This window comes from Rattus norvegicus, chromosome 7 (assembly GCF_036323735.1).
Source record: "Rattus norvegicus strain BN/NHsdMcwi chromosome 7, GRCr8, whole genome shotgun sequence".
Classification (NCBI taxonomy): domain Eukaryota; kingdom Metazoa; phylum Chordata; class Mammalia; order Rodentia; family Muridae; genus Rattus; species Rattus norvegicus.
In genome coordinates, this window is record NC_086025.1 from 126,030,541 (window position 1) to 126,050,477 (window position 19,937).

The 19,937-nt window shown below is 42.9% G+C and overlaps 2 long non-coding RNA genes across 4 annotated transcripts in view; one reads left to right on the top strand and one right to left on the bottom strand.

Annotated features, from left to right (window-relative positions):
* The window catches only part of LOC102552608 (uncharacterized), a 39,659-nt gene that overhangs the window by 10,186 nt on the left and 9,536 nt on the right, over positions 1-19,937 (top strand). For all 3 annotated transcript variants that reach the window (XR_005487329.2, XR_005487330.2, XR_010053500.1), the window contains exon 3: positions 18,117-18,184. This is a non-coding gene — a long non-coding RNA (uncharacterized LOC102552608). The remainder of the gene's footprint in view (positions 1-18,116; positions 18,185-19,937) is intronic.
* On the bottom strand, positions 1,224-18,205 carry LOC134479775 (uncharacterized). The gene is made up of 4 exons (XR_010053501.1): positions 17,828-18,205; positions 16,923-17,084; positions 2,709-2,774; positions 1,224-1,960 (listed from the first exon to the last, which is right to left on the bottom strand). It is a non-coding gene; the product is annotated as an uncharacterized LOC134479775 (long non-coding RNA).

Consider the following 19,937-nt stretch of genomic DNA (forward strand, 5'->3'; position numbering starts at 1 on the left):
TCTGATTTGGGCTGTTTCAGCAGTCAATGCATAGTGCAGAATACCGTCTGACAGCATAAGGGGGAAACAGGAAAAGTGCAAGCCCTATCCCCTGATCTTATCATGTGTCTGATGCCAATCCTGGTGCCCCAGGATTAGGACAGCCATGATTCCAGAAGCTTGCTTTTTGGTGATCCCAAAAATCTCACTCTGCCCTCTGAGGTCAGCATACTTCCCTGCACCCACATGCCTCTGGGAAAGCCCTGAAGCAACGCTCTTTCTCTATCACAAGATGCACATTTCTGATATTGGACACCTTCAGAGTCTTCTTCCTGTGAAACCCCTGATTCTTCGAACCATGGATATTTGATACAGTCTTTATTACTATCAGTCATCCATCTCTTGGTTACTTCTCCTAACTCCATAGGGTTTCTTGGGTCCCCGTATTATGGTCCTCTGTTTCATAATTCCTTTCTCCATCCTCATTAAATTGACCATCCAACACACAAGCTTAAGCTCCTCAGAATCCACCCTCAGCCACATTCTGCATCCTTCACCTCCAGAAATAGAAGACATCTGTATTGATTTTCAAATCTATTCTGAAGCATGATTTCACCCTCTAAACCCCTTTCTCAGGTACCTCCAATTTTACAAGTCTATAAATATTATTCATCAGAACGTGAGCAACTCGGGTTAAGAACTATGCAGATAGACAGCCTCACTGTCGCAATGTACAGTTTCCTCAATTCATCTTTCATTTTATGGATCCTAAAACATATGTACATCCGTGCTCCAGTTAAGACAAGGGTATTGTCTTATTTTCTTTTTGTTGTTGTAATGAAACCACGACCAAAAGCAACATGGGGAGGAAAGGGTTTATTTAAGCTTAAAGTTTAGAGTATATCATTGGCAAAACTCAGATTGGGAACTCAAGGAAGGAACCAGAAGGCTAGAACTGAAATGGAAGCCATGGAAGAATGCTGCTTACTGTCTTTCTCCCCAGGGCTTGCTCAGCTTGCTTTCTTAAACAATCCAGGACTGTCTTCTCAGAATTGCTGGACCTTCCCAAATGAATCACTAACTCAAAAAATGTCCCACATACTTGCCCTCAGGCCAGTTTGGAAGAAGGAATTTATGGATCAATATTACCCTCTTCCCATATATATCCTAGGTTTGTGTCAGGTTGTCAAAAATTAACTAGCACAGTTCCTCTCTTGTCAAACTGGGACACAAAGACATCAGTATGAAACCATAACCTTTTCTTTATTTGTTACCCAATTTACATGTTGATATCAATATCACAGTTTAAAATATAAGTAACATTAAGTCTCATGGTCTTTTGTAAAAAAAAAAAATCTCAACACTTCAAATATTCAACTTCTCTTTAAAAAATATCCAAAGTTTCTTTCAAGGTCTCTCAACCATGGTCTCCTTAAAAATCAAACGTAAGTTACGTAAATCTTGTCACAAAGGGTAAGAATCAGAAAACAGTCACAATCAAAGCAAAGCCAAACTCCAGCAGTGTTAATCATGTCTAACATCTGAAGCTCGCAATTTTCTGGGTTCTAATGATCTTGGGCAGCTCCACTTATCCACCCACTTCTTCATACGCAGTCTACACAACTTGTCTTACAGGCTCAGGCCAATTTCACTCCACAGCTGTTGCCAACCTTGGCAATTGGTCATTCCACAGTCATGGCACCTCCAATATGCTGAGCTTTTCACAGAAATCAGCTTCACCAAGTCTCAACTTTTTACCATGACCCCTCCGGCCCCTGGGGTTTATACTGGAATTAAGGTGACACTTTCGGCAATGTCCTCTCCTGACCTCTCATGATGCCAAGCCTCAGCCATTCTTCATGATCGCTTCATGCCTTCAAAACCACTACCACCTGGGAGTCTCTAACACATTACCAAGTTCAGCTGTCAACACAAGATGCAGCCTTGACAGGCCCTGGAACACAGCTTGTGTGCACTGACCCTAAAAAAAAAAAAATGCTCCAATAAGACTTCAGCCCAATGACATTGGTCTTTTCTTAATCACATCTGATTTCTCAGCCACGGCGAATAAGCATTGATTATCCCAATAAAACAGAGGTTTAACTTCAGAGGTTATGGTCTCTTGTTAGTTGCCACCGAGTCTTGAACCCAATTGACAAGAAAGCACAGGTTTTTAATTCAAAATATCACATGAATGACCCTGATAAAGTCTTTAAGGGACTGTCAAACTTCCCTCTAAAAGTTCCTAAGCCAGGACTTTATCATATGCACTGCTCTCAGCAATCTTCCAAGTCGCCATCACAGCTCGTTAAGCTCTGAATACTCATTTACCTTCCCAGACCAAAGTTCCAAGCATTTTCACAATCTGCTCCAAACAGCATGACCAGGTCTGTCACAGCCGTATCCCATAGTCCTGGTACCAATCTCTGAGCCAATTTGGTTTGTGTTGCTATGATAAAACTATGACCCAAAGCAACCTGGTGCAATCAGGACAGGAACTCGAGTTGGGAACTGACACATAAATCATGAAAGTTTGCTGACTACTGACTTGCTCATGAGTGACTGGCTCACCCTGCCTTCTTATACAACCTACAACCACCTTCCCAGAATAAAACCACCTACAGTTAGCTGGGCCCTCCCATGTGTCTGAATTAGGGTTTTACTGCTGTAAACAGACACCACGACTGAGGCAACTTATGAAGGACAGCATTTAATTGGGGCTGGCTTACAGTTTCAGAGGCTCAGTCCACTATCATCATGGTGCAAAACCAGGCAGCATCCAGGCAAACATGGGGCTGGAAAAGAAGCCGAAAGTTCTACCTCAGGATCAGAAGGCAGGCAGGAGAAGATTGATTCTTCTGCATCGGGTGGAGCTTGAACAGCAGGAGCCCTCAAAACCCACCTACACAGAGACACACTTCCTTGAACAAGGCCACACCTCCTAATAGTGTCAGTTTCTATGGGCCAAGAGTATTCAAACCACCACACCACGTCAACAACAAGTCAAAATAGGTGTCCCAGAGTTTCCTACAGAGGAATTGGATGGAAGCGATGCCTCGGTTGAGATACCTTCTACCCAGTTATGTCTAGGCTTGTGCGGAGTTGAGACTCATCAGCACGGATATAAAATGACACCAAGGAGAAAGCGGAAGAGAAAGGAGAGAGCATTCAAAATGCCAAAGTAATAGCAATGAATGCTTAACATAGGGTATCTCTTGACGCGAAGACAGGTAGACAAAAGGCAACTAACATCTATACACTGACAGAAAGAAAGGAAAAAGAAAAAGCTAGAAGAGAATGAGTCCACTTGGAGATGCCCTCACTTTCAAATAAGATTCTCACTCTGTAGCTGTAGCTGGTCTGGAAACTCACTTTGTAGACCAGGTTGGCCTTGCTTATTGTGGCCAATATGTAAGGAAGAAAGGCTTATTTTGGCTCGCATTTTCAGAGGTAACATTCTATCCTGACAGGGTGTGTGTGTGTTCATATGTGTGTGTGTGTGTGTGTGTATGTATGTATGCATTTGTGTCTTCCTGTGTTCATGTGAATGTCTACATGTGGGTATGTGTGCATGAGTGTGTTCATGTGTGTGTGCATGTGTGTTTGTGCATGAGTGTGTTCATGTGTGTGTGCATGTGTATGTGCATGTGTGTGCATTTTTATGTATCTGTGTGTGCATGTGTGTGCATGCATATGTGTGTGTGTGTGTGCGCACCTAGAGCATGAACATTGAAGAATCCAGGAAACAGAGAAACAGAAGAGCAACCACACACACACACACACACACACACACACACACACACACACACACAGGTAACCTTCAAATGCCCTTGGTGAGGGTGATGTACCTGACAGAGCACATCAAAGGCAGAGGAAATGAACAAAACAAAACAAAACAAAACAAACAAACAACAAAAAAAAAACTATGGACATTCTACCTCAAAGTTACTGCAGCCCATGGCATAACAAAAAGCCTTAGTAATTCTAAAAAGAAAATCATTTGAAAGGTTTTAACCAGCTTCAGTTTAAAACTGCATGACTACAGAAACCCGCTTCTCAACCCGACTGTATTCTTACAATCATTTGCAATTAAAACTCATTTTGAGGCCATCGAAATTTTATCAGACTAAGTTTGGTCACATGCACAAACTCCAGGAAGCTAATGGGAAGCAAGCCCCTCTAACCACTGCCAGCCCCAAAAGGCAGAACAACAGTGACACTTCCAGTGGCCTCAAATCTAGAACTGTGTGATAGCCACATCAGTGCTGCACTCCACTCTCAGACCCAGGCCGGCACGCAAATTTGCTGTGGTTGAGTTAATGGCAGGAATGAGGAAGCTGTTTCACTTAAGTTGTTTTCACAGCTTCAAGGAGCAAGATATACCTGTCAGTTTGCTCGGTTCTGAAAGAAGAACCAGCCATGGTAAGTCTGTTTTTAGAGGATAACAAGAAAAAAAAAACATCTTACATTTTGGAAATTAACTTGTGCCCCTGCTTCTTTGTGAGGGCCCTCTTCCTGGTTAGTCTACCCCTAGCATCCCAGTCTCCTAGCTTGCTTCACCCTCAAGTTCCACTCACAGGTACCTGTCTGCTTCTGTCAGGTGTGAAGCCAGAGGGACCAGAGCCTTAAAAAAAAAAAAAAAAAAAAAAAGCACTGCCTTTTGCTTTCCTGTGTCTCACGGTTGAGAGATGGTCTATGGTTGCCATGGCAATGATATCTTGCAACGATGCTGGGCAGCCTTCCAGGAGCTGAGGTTGGAAGCAATGGTTGCTAAAATACATCTGTCAGAGGTAACAAAGAATTCTCTGTGCAAACATTTCTGTAAGATCCATCCCCTGCATGGATCCTAATGCAATGGGTGTGGTGCAGGGCTGGAAAGCTGGGACAGGGTGTGTTGGCCTGAGACCACCCTATTACACACTATGGTCTCTGTTGCTCTGTTGTATGCCTCAGAATGAGGCCAAGACTTTTCACACACAGATGATGCTCTCTGGATAGCAAGTTGCAAGCTGATGCTGGGTCTGACCTAGGCCAGCCTTTGTCTAAGATTCATCTAGGATTTATAGTCACTTCCTCATATTTTCCTTCCATACCATCTCTAATAATTAAGTTCCTTGTTCTGAATTTACTGTTTCTATTAATGCTATTTCCTTATCCTATTTTATATATACTTATTATATAATAAGTATTTGATAATGCTTACTCAAATATAAGTAACTGAGCATTCAAGTTGAGCTTTTTGTCCCATCTTCAAACTGTGCCAAGACAAAACAAAACAAAACAAAAACCCCTATTGGATCTGCAGTGATAATTAGGGGTAAAGTGTTTGCTACGCGAGCATGAGGACTTGAGTTTAGACCTCCATCACCCACATAAAATCAGGGTGTGGTAGTGCATATATTTGAAACCCTAGCATTTGAATGGGCAGAGGCTGATGATTTCCCAAAGTTCACTGACAAGCCATTCTAGCCGATCACAGAGCCCTGGGTTCCCTGAGAGACTCTGTCTCCAGAAATAAAATGGAGAGAGATAGAGAAGAACACTCAGAACTGACCTCTGGCCCCTACACTCACATGTCCACATGCACATCTATCTGTACATGTAGATACCACCATTCTCTCGGGGAACAATTCAGAGCATATGTTCATCTAGACCAGTGGTTCCAGTGGGTCATGATATGTAAGACAGTCATATACCAGATATCCTATATATCAGATATTTATATTAGAATTCACGATAGTAGCAAAATTACTGTTATAAAACAGCAAGAAAATGATTTTAGTGTGTGGGGTCAGCACCTCATTAGGAACTGTATTAAAGGGTCTCAGCATTAGGTTAGTTGAGAACCACCGATTTTAACCAAGAACAGATCTGAAGTAATAATGCTAGTAAGTTACTGGAGTATAGCATGTGGTAGAGCAAAGCAGCTCACTTCATTGTTGCTAGGGAGGAAGCACCCACACTAGAAGAGCAGAGACAAGACACATCCTTCAAGCAGGCCTCTGCTGAATACTTTCTCCAAAGCACCATTCTACCTGGTTTCCATCAGCTCCCATCAATGTCACCAAATTATGTATCCACCATCAGTCAATCATTGATAAGGTTAGGTGCCTCATGATCCAATCATCTTCAGAAATGATCTCACAGATGAACACAGTCAAATCGGTGATCAAAGTTAACCCTAACACAGAGCACTGTGTAGTTACCATACCACCAAACTCTCTCAATATCCAGATATCCATGATGGTGTATCCTGCACACGTAGCATCTTTCCCTGGGCATATCAAAGTGCATAGTGAGATAATGACATTTTGGAAGACCTTAGGAACATGGAATCGTGCTCTCCAATGTGCAGGTGCTGCTGTTGAATGTCTATGCTGACAACAGCAGAGTGAAAATGAGCCGGAAGTTTATTACATTTGCCAAGACCACCAGTGATGCCTGGCAACAAATTACTTATAATATTGGAACTCTGAGTTATTTAAGCAACAATCACTGTGTGGCTTCCAACCCAGACCAAACCCCTGAACTGCATTACCGCAAAGTTTGTGTGCAAAAATAAATCTGTGTTTTCCTCACCATCTCAGGCTTGGTTTGCTTTTTCTCCAGCTGTTCTGCGTTATCAGTATGCAAACATTCCTTTAATTATGTAGTAGTAGAAACTTCATGAGAGCTCTGCAGGTATTTTGGGGGTCTGGAAAAACATTGCATCCTTACCAAACGTATTTGCCCAAGTAATTGAACCCATGTCTAAGAGGGAAGAGTGGCATATTACACAAGCCTTGATCGCCAAAACTGAGCAACGCTCTGAGCGCACACTGAGTGACCTGGGTTTCTTGCTTGTTATGTTAGTCAGAGTTTCTACTGCATGATGAAAAACACCTTGACCAAAAGCAACTGGGGAGAGGAAACAGTTTATCTGACTTGAAATTCCATATCACTGTTTATTATCAAAAGAAGTCAGGGCAGGAATTCAAACAGGGCAGAAATCTGAAAGCAGGAGCTGATGACCATAGAGGAGTGCTGCTTACTGGCTTGCTCCCTATGACTTGATTAATCTGCTTTCCTATAGAACAAGGACCTATAGAACAATGGGCTGGGCTCTCCCCCACCAATCACTACTTAAGAAAATGACCTATAGACTTGCTTACAGTTGCGCCTTTTGGAAGCATTTTCTTAACTTTCTCTTCAGCCTTCTGAAACTTTTTCCTAATTGCCTGTGGGATCTCTCCTCTCAGGTGGCTTGGCCTGTGTCAAGTTGACATGAAACTATCCAACACACTTATGTCTGTCAACTTTGCTTATGAATTGTGTGAAGAAAACTTAGCTAAGATTGAAAACCCCACATCTCTCTACCACTGAACAGTTTTTATAACCTTGGGTCTCAGGTCCCACAAGTACAAGACTCTTCTAACTGGATAGACACAAGGACAAGTGTCCCTCTCGCAACAGAACTGTTGTGGCACCTGGAGGAAGTCAAAGGGATTTAACATCCAGTTAAAAAATGCTGAATATGGGTCTGTGCCCAGATCCGACCCTATGCCACAGCTCTCTGTACCCAAATCCTGCCTGTGAGAGCTAGTGTCCCAGAAGTCCTGACACACAGGCCTACAGGAGGATCAAGCCACTGTCAAAGACAGCAGATGAGCTAAACCAGAGATAACCAGATGTCAAGGGGCAGGGCAAGGACTTAAGCAACAGAAATCAAGGCCACTTGTCATCATCAGAACCCAGTTCTCCCACCACAGCAAGTCCTGGATACTCCAACACAGGGGAAAACCAAGATTCTGGTTCAAAATCACATCTCCTGGTGATGTTAGAGGACTTTAGGAAGGACATAAATAACTCCCTTAAAGAAATACAGGACAACACAGGTAAACAGGTAGAAGCCCTTAAAGAGGAAACACAAAAATCCCTTACAGAATTACAGGAAAACACAATCAAACAGGTGAAGGAATTGAATAAAACCATCCAGGATCTAAAAATGGAAACAGAAACAATAAAGAAATCACAAAGGGAGACAACCCTGGAGATAGAAAACTAGGAAAGAGATCAGGAGTCGTAGACACAAGCATAACCAACAGAATACAAGGAATAGAAGAGAGACCCTCAGGTACAGAAGATACCATAGAAAACATTGACACAACAGTCAAATAAAATGCAAATAGCAAAAAGCTCCCACCCAAAATAGCCAGGAAATCCAGGACACAATGAGAAGTTCAAACCTAAGGATTATAGGTATAGAAGAGAGCAAAGATTCCCAACTTAAAAAGTCAACAAAATTATAGAAGAAAACTTTCCTGACCTAAAGAGATCCCCATAAACATACAAGAAGCCTACAGAACTCCAAATAGATTGGACCAGAAAATAAATTCCTCCCATCACATAATAATCAGAAAATCAAATGCACAAAACAAAGGGAGAATATTAAAAGCAGTAATGGAAAAAGGTCAAGTAGTGTATAAAGGTAGACCTATCAGAATTACACCAGACTTCCCACCAGAGACTATGAAAGCCAGAAGATTGTAGGGAGATGTCATACAGACCCTAAGAGAACACAAATACCAGCCCAGGCTACTATATCCAGCAAAACTCCCAACTAACATAGATGGAGAAACCAAGATATTCTGTGACAAAACAAAATTTACACAATATCTTTCCATAAATTTAGCCCTACAAAGTATAATAGATGGAAAATTTGAACACAAGGAGAGAAACTACACCCTAGAAAAAGCAAGAAAGTAATCTTCTTTCAACAAACCCAAAAGAATATAGCCACACAAACATAATTCCATCTCTAACAACAAAAACAATAGGCAACAACCATCATTGGTCCCTAATATCTCTCAACATCAATGGACTCATTTGCCCCAATAAAAAGACATACACTAACAGACTGGATACCTAAAGAGGACCCACCATTTTGCTGTGTAGAGAAAACACACCTCAATGACAAAGACAGACACTTCCTCAGAGTAAAAGACTGGAAAACAATTTTCCAAGCAAATGGTCCCAAGAAACAAGCTGGAGTAGCTATTCTAATATCAAATAAAATCTATTTTCAACCAAAAGTTATCAAAAAAGATAAGGAAGTACACTTCATACTCAACAAAGAAAAAGTCCACCAAGATGAACTCTCCATTGTGAAAATGCAAGGGCACCTACATTCATAAAAGAAACCTTACTAAAGCTCAAAGCACACACATTGCACCTCACACAATAATAGTGGGAGACTTTAACACCCCACTCCCAGCAATGGACAGATCATGGGAACAGAAACTAAACAGAGACACAGAGAAACTAACAGAAGTTATGAACCAAATGAAATTAACAGATATCTATAGAACATTTCATCCTAAAACAAGAGAATATACCGCCTTCTCTGCACTGTCTCCAAAACTGACCATAGAATCGGTCACAAAACATGTCTCAACAGATACAAGAAGATAGAAGTAATTCCATGTATTCTATCAGATCACTATGGATTAAGGCTGGTCTTCAATAACAACAAAACAAGTCCACAGACACATGGGAGCTGAACAATCCTCTACTCAATGAAAACTTGGTCAAGGAAGAAATAAAGAAAGAAATTCTAAATTTTTAGAATTTAATGAAAATGAAGGCACAACATACCCAAACTTATGGGACACAATGAAAGCTGTGCTAAGAGGAAAACTCATAGCTCTGAGTGCCTCCAAAATGAAACAGGGGAGAGCATACATCATCAGCTTGGCAGCACACCTAAAAGCTCTAGAGCAAAAAGAGAAGCAAACACACCCAAGAGGAGTAGAGGGCAGGAAATAATCAAACTCAGGGCTGAAATCAACCAAGTACAAACAAAAAGAACTATTCAAAGAATCAACAAAACCAGGAGCTGGTTCTTTGAGAAAATCAACAAGACAGATAAACCTTTAGTCAGACTTATCAGAGGGCACAGAGAGAGTATCCAAATTAACAAAATCAGAAATGAAAGGGGAGACATAACAACAGAAACTGAGGAAATCCAAGAAATCATCGGATCCTACAACAAAAGCCTATACTCAACAAAACTGGAGAATGTGGATTGAAATGAACAATTTCCTAGACAAAATTCAAATTTAAAGGCAGTGAAGTACTTTTAAATGTTTACCTGCTGCCTTACCACATACCTATTTAGTATTTAACTCAAATAGTATCACAACCAACCATAAGCTTCCCATTCCCATGTTCCATTAATCTTTTGCATCACAAACAAAATTTCGCTGTCCTTAAAAAAACAAAGATCCGAATATGAAGCCCAACAATATGCCTTCATGAGAAGCCGCTTTTCTCTAGAAACATCAGTATCACAGTGTCATTCTTGCAGAAGAGGAGAGTGCCCACTCTATGAGAGAGGTGTCACAGAGGCCCAGAGGCGGTGTCCATGGAGAGTCCCAGGCACAGTAGCAATGTCCTGGCAGACAAGGCAATGCTCATTCAGGAAACAGTAGCAGGAGAGGCAAATAGAGCACCATAAACCCCACAGGAGATGTGGGACACTCTTTTGAAACTTCCCTCACAGAAAGTTGGGAAGAAGTTTCAGAAGGATGAAGAGGAAGTTAGTACATCATAGAACGTTAGGGAACTGGGGTTCGTGGTAACCCACCCAAGGTTAGCACTTTAAGTTCTTCTTTGAGAAGTGTATTTAAATGCTACAAACCCAGGGGTGAAATACATCGTCCAATGAACTCTATGTGCATGTTTTCTGAAAACCTCATACCACTCAAGGCAATACCTACCTGGTGGTCTTTGTTCTGTCCACTATGGAAAGAGGCCTGCTGGTCCCTCTAGAATAACTTATTGAATCACGTTTTATGAATTCTAAGGGTCCAGCTGAAGGTGTCACAGGAAGAGAATGGTGTCTATGAGAGGAGTTCCAGTGTGGTACCAGAAAAGGAGGATCTTCTCAAATCAAATCTATGTTCTATGACAACATAGACAGCTTATTCATCAAAACAGTAGCCCTCGAAATACTTGAAGACGACTGACTGTCACAGCTCTGTGTAGTCTCTCCTCACCCTCTCTGTGTTAATTTGAATGAAAATGCCCCCCATAGGTTCTTGGATTTAACCACTTGGTCTCCAGTCAGTGCTGCTCTTTGGGAAGATAGCGAACCTTGAGGAGATGGAGCCCTGATGGATAAAGTAAGTACCTCACGGGGATGGACTTTGAGGTTTCACAGCAAATGGTCCCACATTCTGTTCTCTTGCACTGAGCTTCCTGCGTGTGGATGAAATAAGATCACCCTGCTTCCTGATGACCAGACTGGCCTCGAACTCCTGCTTCCAGGCCTTACCCAACATGAAAGACCATAGCCTGTGGAGTCTCAAGGTACCCAGTGGTGAGTAACTGTCAAGTCCCAACATGCCCAGTGGTGCTTAAAATTTGGAAGGGAAGATTATCAGTAAGGTAAAACAGAGTGATGGCCTTGAGAACAAACCATGAGTGACCAAAAAGCTGCTATAGAATCATCTGGAAAGGAGGAACAAGGCAAAGCAGCAGCTCCTTCCAAAGCTGCTTCCGGTCAGCCCCGACTGCAAATGGAGGTGAGGCCAAACTCCCTTGCCTGGCTCCAGCACCATATTTTAGATCATCTAATGGAAAACGCCGTCGACTGTGCCTCTCAGATCTCAAACACAAAGCTGTCTCCAATCAGCCTCAGAAATGAGGGCAAAATAATCAGGCTATTTATGTGCCGTGGGATCCATGGAGACCAGAGGCAGGTGTATTTTATAAATATCAAAGCTGACCTAAAAATGTGTTTAATAGTGAATCTTTTCTAAGAACCAGAGCAATCAGATGTACCTTATGAAAGACCAAAACAGTGCTCACCCAGTATCAGGTAATTGCTATAAGGGCCTTGAAGAGTTTTTCTGACCTACTGTTTTGTTGATTTTAGGGATAATTCAATAAGGTCATTTGCAGAGAGTTCTTTTTGGTTTACAAGGCGTAGTTTAAAACTCATTTCTGCTCTGTAGCCAACAGTACTTTAGTGTCTGCAAACAGCGAGGGCCACCGGAGGCCAGCACTCAAAATAAGACCATGACTATCACCGGGCAGGCATATTCACATAAATAACAGGGGCAGTCTTGAATGAGGAACCATACAAATAAATAGAGTAAATTTATACCAGCTGGGTTTTACCTAATCAAAAAAAAAATACACATTGAAATATTCCTTTTTGATCTATTGGAAAGATAATAATAATAATAATAATAATAATAATGATGATGATAATAATAATAATAATAATAATATCCCACTGTGGAACACAAACAAAAGAGATTTTTCCCAGAGCTTCCAGCAAGGTGACCACATGGGTAGGGGGTCACATACCACTGGGACCTTCTGTCTCTAGGGCTGGGGAGATGGTTGTGCTGCATGCGTTTGAGGGCTGGGTTCTTATCCCCAGCACCCATGTAAATGCTGAGCAAAGATGGCCACCCACTTGTAAGGTAAGCCTCAGCAAGTAGAGGAGATGGTTGTGGGGTGGATGGTAAGTTAGATTAGCAAAACCAGAGAGCTTTGGGTTCAAGTGAGAGACCAGAGCAACTGAGGAAAATGTGTGACCTCCAGCTTCCACATGCATGTGTACACATACACCCGCATACACATATGCTCCCCCACATACATGAACACCAAACACATATACATGAAAATTGCCCCTTCTCTCTGTCCAGCTGTTGCCATCCTCGTGTGGCAGGTCCACCCTTCACAGTTGCCTGTGGGATGCATGACATACCTGCTTTCTTCTCTCAGTTGACCAAGAAAAGTTACCTCCAGGCCAGATCATGTGACGTGATCAGTATGACCGAGTCCCTCTCTGCTTATGTTTCCTTTGACTGTCATTCTGAAGATAATGGGGGTGTTTTAGCAGCATGCCTTCCTTACTACAAAAGTGCCATTGCCTTAAGTCTTGCCTCTCCTAGATTCACAGTCGCCCAAGTATCTCTACCGAGTTCCTTGGTCAAGAGTCCCTGTATTTCAGTCTGAAATTTGGTATCAACGTTATAACCCACTGCTTTGCGACGCCAGCGCTTCACGAGAAGACAAGAGCTCTGCTAATTGCGCATCCGGGATACTCGTTAAGTTACTCTGAAGCAGGACAGGCATCACTCGGCCATGTAAGACGAGGCAGCGTGGGCACACGTGCTTAGGGTGGCAGCATGGATATTGGTGTGCCCGAGTCACCCTCTTGTTCTCAATATTGTCCTGCTTGTCCTAATTCAGTGCTGCATCATCTTCTTGCACATGTCTAAATCACTTTGGGAACAGATAAATCAGAGCTTTTCTTGCCCTTGTCTTTCCACACTGTTCCAGTCATCCGTCTGACCGTGAAAGAAAGGCAACGGCTTGGAGGATTAAATAGACCGTGTTGTCGTCATAGCAAAGCCTCTCTGAGTCAGTGTGGACAAGTATGCGTGTGCATGTGTGTGTGTGTGTGTGTGTGTGTGTGTGTGTGTATGTATGTATGTGAGAGAGAGAATGTGAGAGTGAGAAAGTATGTGTGTATATGAATATTTGTGAGAAAATGTGTGCAAGAGGCAGAGAAAGTGTGTATGAGTATGTGTGAGAGACAGTATGTGTGTGAATATATGAGTGTCTGTGAAAGCATGGGTATATGAGAAAAAGTGTGTGTGTGTGTGTCTACGTGTGTATGCGTGTATGTGTGTGTGTGTGTGTGAGAGAGAGAGAGAGAATGTGAGAGTGAGAAAGTATGTGTGTTTATGTGTGTATATGAATATTTGTGAGAAAAATGTGTGCGAGAGGCAGAGAAAGTGTGTATGAGTATGTGTGAGAGACAGTATGTGTGTGAATATGTGAGTGTATGTGAAAGCATGGGTGTATGAGAGAAAGTGTGTGTGTGTCTACGTGTGTATGCGTCTGTGTGTGTGTGTGAGAGAGAGAGAGAGAGAGAGAAAGTGTGTATGAGTATGTGTGAGAGACAGTATGTGTGTGAATATGTGAGTGTCTGTGAAAGCATGGGTGTATGGGAAAAAGTGTGTGTGTGTGTCTACGTGTGTATGCGTGTATGTGTGTGTGTGTGTGTGAGAGAGAGAGAGAGAGAAAGTGTGTGGGTGAGGGTGTGAAACTGTATGTGTGTGTGTGTGCGTGCATATGTGTATATGAGTATTTATGAGAAAAGTGTGTGTATATGTATAAGAGAAAGTGTGTGTGAGAGGCAGAGAAAGTGTGTGTATGAATGAATATGTGTGGGGGAAAGTGTGTGTGTGAATGTGTGAGTTTATGTGAGAGTATGGGTATGTGAGAGAAAGTGTGTGCATGTGTCTATGTGTGTGAGTATATGTATGAGTGTGTGTGTATGTGTGTGTGTGTGTATATGTGTGTGTGAGAGAAAGTGTGTGTAAGTTTATATGAGAGTCTGAGTGTATGTGACAGAGTGTGTGTGAGTTTGTGTGACTATGAGTGTGTATGTGAGTTCATGAAACACACTGACACCATACACCATGAACCGGACTCTGAAAGGAACAGTATCAAAGCCATAAAATGTTGCTCCTTTTCTTTTTGTCCTGTACAGAACATAAAAGCTGGCCTCAATTCTTTTCTTATAAGAAGAAATTATATATCAACATTTCAAAAGCCGTATAAGATCCTATTGTTATGCCTTCGTGAACTAAAGGAGTAGAAAATTAATTGAGTCTTTAACTGGCAAGACCTCTGTCAGACAATAGTCCCTACTTTCAAAGATATGATGTGTTTTCTTTCCATGGTTCAGTGCAGGATGGACAGTAGACCAGGCAGCCCTCACCTAGGTGAACCTGAAGACCACAGCACAGGGCTTTCTCTCTTTAATTGCCTTTTCTCAACCACACCTGGAATCTTTAATATTTTACTTCCCCCTTTGAAGATTCTAACCTTGTCATCTAGAAAACATGGATTGGAAAATGAAGTGATTTTTAAAAGTGTGTGTGACCGAGAGCTCAAAGGGCACTGACAGTTTCCACCCAGACCCCTGACTGCCCAAGAGAGAAGTAATACCAAGATGTACAAACTTCTGCCCACTCTGAACAATTCCCAGGGCTGGGCTGTTAGCTTCTCACTCTGAAGAGTTAGCTGTGGCGCTACAGTAGCACCTGCTGGTGTGACTCTCGTATTTGCAGAGAATCGTGGAAAAACTCCATTTTCCCCCCAGAATAAAGTCAATGAACAGGAGGCTTCAGGATTCCGGCTTTACTGTGTGGCCAGGTTCGAAGCTCGGTTGAAATCTGTTAAATTGCGATTGGGATTTTGAATTTCTCTGGAGGCAAAAGGTAACAGACTGTGGTTGTGCATTGCGTACTCCCAACCCACAAGTTACCTTAAATAGAACTTTCCCCTACTCTGTGGGTTTTTTTAAAATTACAACACATTTTTTTCACTCTTTCAGTGATAACCTGCTTCTTTGACGGTTGCTAAAGTGATGACATGGACTTTCTTTAACGTTTCCCCCTGATGGGTGTATGGATGCAGTGCTGGACATCCAACATCCACACAGGCACAACACAGAAGCATATGCGCTCTATGGTTCTGGGGAGCTGTAGCAAGTGTGTTTGGTTTCGACCCAGACAATTTAAAAACACTAGAAAGGAACACAGATATGTGGGACACCATGAAAAAACTAAGCCCTTCCAATTACAGGCATAGATGAGGGAGAAGAACCACAAGTCAGTGGCATGGACCAGATACTCAACAATTATAGAAAGAAGCGCCCCCAAATGAAGAGAACTGTGTGGGCTTTCATCAGTGCCCATGGGTTCACTGTGTCTGTGAATCCTTCTTTGCGTCTTAATCACGTCTTTTCTTTCTTGCCCTAAGAAACCATGCCCTGAGACTTCACTGGCTATTACTCAGAGAAGAGAAAGTATGAATGACCCTGAAGTATGAATGTCTCCCACCTGGTAGTCAAGAGAAAGTTGACTTGATGATCTAAGGACACACAACAGACTTAATAGAACCCACTAGGTTCCAGAAGGTTCCTCTTCAGAGACTCGTAGTCCCCAAGGTTTCCAAATGTCCTAGGTATGAGAATCCAAGCCACATTGGATACACAGCGTTACAGGGCCTGGTTCATATCTGTGGACCATTGGCCACACGGCATGCAGGGTACTCAAGCTGTGGGAAGATGGGACTCTGGAAGATATGTGTGCTTCTCTGCTTCTAAGATTCTCTCTGATGAACTCAACTGTACGACTCCGTCACCAGAAGAGATCGAGATATGGCTCCTGATTTTTCCTCGAACAACCATTTCAGACTCTAGCCAGAACTCTACCCAGAGTTATCAGGCAGCATCTCCCATGGTCAAATGTCCGTCCAATCTTTACCTATCACTCTATGATATCATAATTTAGAAAGTTCTCATACTGACCAAGGTAAATGTCTCAGTACTAATGTCCACATTACACAATGACTTGTTTACGACGCAAAGAGGTTTCTGAAGACATCCCATTAAAATGTTTCGGTAAATACGTATTTGCAATTTCTTGAAAGAACATGGGAGCTTCTGAGCACAAAAGTCAGTAAGAGGCTCTTATAACACTATAGTCATTTGCCAGCCAAAGCATTTGGGTCTGGATATGAGGCCCTGCCTCTTTATTTCTTTCCACACGGGTATGTTCTCTTGGTATGGGACAAATACATGTATTGAGGGTATAGTGGGGTCATGGACACTACTACCAATGTTTCCAACGTTATCACCAAGTAGTTATTTATAATATTTAGTCATTGCTCACTGAATCTAAAATGAACACTCACTCAGGAATATTTCCTATAAGCAATCATAAGAGAAAGACACAAAGCTATGATGGATCCCCCCCCCCTAAATAATAGGCCCAATTAAAAATAGGGACTAGTGGTGTCTACCATATGCATAAAAACATAATAGCGTAAGCTTTAACAAAGTTTAAATAAAGATATCAGCAACTCACCAAATGCTTCATACACTGAAGGGAATTTAAGGGATGGAACTGCATATTCTTTACACATTTGAATGAAATCTTTCAGCAGCATCTGTTCCACACAATTTAGCTAGCGATCTCAGAGGATTCCAGAACATAATCATGGTAAGAGTGCCGCTCCAGAATAAAAGTCTGAGCAAGCAATGAAAGGAAAATAAATGGATTACAGCAAGCATACTAAAAAGGAAAAATAGCGTGAGACAAATTCCCCCCAAGAAACTAGTGATAAGGAATAGATTGTACTGTGTTTGCCTAGGCTGCTTTGTCTTTTATTTGCAAATAACATGTTCAGCTCAAAGGAAAAGATAAAATCAAATAGAATTATTTGCCAGGTTTCCCCCCCCCCTAGGGCACCATAGTACTTTCAGATAACAATAACAAACAATAACATATTTCCAGGGCTTAAAGTTGATTTACACATGTGCTTGTCCGCACAAAGGAGAGTCTGGAACAATGGCCACAGCTCCCCAGTCAAGTAAGTAGCTAGGAGTGGCTCTGCCTAGCAGCAGTTCCTGAGGGGAAGCAACTTCATTAACATATAAGCAATACACAATGCTGGCCCTTATCTAGCACAGGACCCAGGACTGGTGATCCCATTAGCTGAATTCAAAATTTAGGAACTTGGACTTTGAAGAAAGACTTCAAGAAAGGGGACAAAGGTCTCTCTGCTCTAGCAGGAGGCCAACTGCCTGCATTCTGGGAAGAGAACTGAGGGAGTGACCTCAGTGTTTATAGAGGTCGAACACCATGTGGAAGCTGTTATGACAGAATCAAACGGTGGGTAGAAGCTGATTCTGTCACTGCTGGCTTCCAAATGGAGGTGCAACCCCCAGGTGAGCTGGAGAAGTGGAGCAAGGAAGCAGGCTTGTACTTACTTTGGAGAGAGTTTGGGAAGACTGGCTCACCAGCTCAAAGTTCCACACTCATATACGCCATTTTTGCTCTGTCTCTTGTCGCCAACATGAGGGTCCTGAGGGTTTCGGCCATACATTCAATGAGATGGCAAAAGCAAGCAGAGAGGGAAAAAGACGACGGTGGAAAGGGTAAACAAGGCAGGTCTACTCTCCCCTAGACAGGCTCCAGTGGGGGAACGGCTACTAATATTCTGCCAAGCGGGCAAACTATTAAACTGACTTCTAATGTGAGTTCTCGCTCTATGCACAGATGCACGCACCTCCCGACTTCCATTTGTTGGAGCTGAGGATTGACACGGAGACCCACTATTGGCCAAGGTACAGAAAAGACTGCGGATGGCTGAGCCATCCATGGGGCAACTGTATCCCATTCCCTCCACCCAAGGTTCAATAAACATTGGAGGCGAGGGGGGCAGAAAGACTATAAGTGCCAGAGGGGCAGGGAAAACACGGAAACAGTGACCAATATCCCAATGGGGTAGCTACATAATTGAATCCCGTCACTGTCACAGCAGTTACAAGGTATGGGCAAGATCAAGCCAGACCAAATCCCAACATGGAGAGAAGAGGTAGACACAAAGCCTTACCCCTAGCCAGGGAGTTATTGGTGCTTGACAGTTACTGGGAGAAGGGAAGTCTGCATTCTCTGAGAGTGTAGGACAGTGTTTTTCAACCTGTGGGTCACAACCCCTTGCAGGTCCAACTACCCTTTTACAGGAGTCACCCAAGACCATGAGAGAGCACAGATATTTACATGATGGTTCATAACAGTAGAAAAATTACAGTTATGATGTAGCAATGAAAATAATTTTATGGTTGGGGGGGGGATCACCACATCATGAGAAACTGGGTTAAAGGGTCACAGCATTAGAGCAGTGGAGAACCACTGATGTAGGCCCTGGTAAGTTGACCACTATGATTCAATAGAAGGATATACATCTAAGAGCATATATATGAGCAGCACAAATTCTACTAGATGGGGAAAACACTGATGAATGTTGGATGGGTGTGGAAGGTGTAATGGTTTGTATATGCTCATCCCAGGGAGCAGCATGTGAAGGTGCAGCCCTATTGGAGTGGGTGTGGCCTTGTTGGAGTGGGTGTGGCCTTGTTGGAGAAGGTGTGGCCTTGTTGGAGAAGGTGAGGCCTTGTTGGAGTGGGTGCGTCACTGTGGGTATGGGCTTTAAGACCCTCACCCTAGCTGCCTGGAAGCCAGTCTTCCACTAGCAGACTTCAGATGAAGATGTAGACCCTCAGCTCTGCCTGCACCATGCCTGCCTGGATGCTGCCATGTTCCTGCCTTGATGAAAATGGACTGAACCTCTATAAGCCAGTCCCCATGAAATGTTGTCCTTATAAGAGTTGCCTTGGTTGTGGTGTCTGCTCACAGACAGCAGTAAAACCCCAAGTAAGACAGGAGGGAATGTGGAACTGGAATGAGTTGGTGGAGAGTGAATTTAATTGAAACACATTGTGCGAAATTCTCAAAGAATGAGTGAAAAACTGTTTAACAACAACAAACCAGCATTGGGTCCATCACACACTGCTGCTATCAGACAGTACTGTGCAGTGGGAAATAGGTTGGTTGTCCTCCTAAAAGTGTCACGTAGCCACTGGAACTCTTATGTGGTGTGACTGTACCTCACCGGTGCCTCATTGGGTGTGGAAACAGAACCTTGAAAGAAGGACATCTGCCCACAGCTGTGCCGTTGGAACCCCACCGGGTGGCTGTCCCTTCAGGCACTGTGACATGTCCATCCCCAGTAGATGTTAAGTAAATGAATCCATCTTCAGAAACAGAACCAGAGGATCAGAGACCATGCAGGTGCCACTGCCACACGATGCAGAAAATTAGACAAACCACCGTCACGGCGGCCAGAATAATTGAGAGCCTACCCGCCCCAAATCCATCATCCCTCACAGTTCACACTGCGCAACAGGCGCAGGGCCATGGGTACCAACCTGGCCTTGCTCTGAACATCGTTCATACTCGTTCTCAAGAGAAGAGCACACAGAGACCCTCACACCCCCTCCTCAAAAAACTGCCTCTCCATTAGCTCAGTTTAGAAAC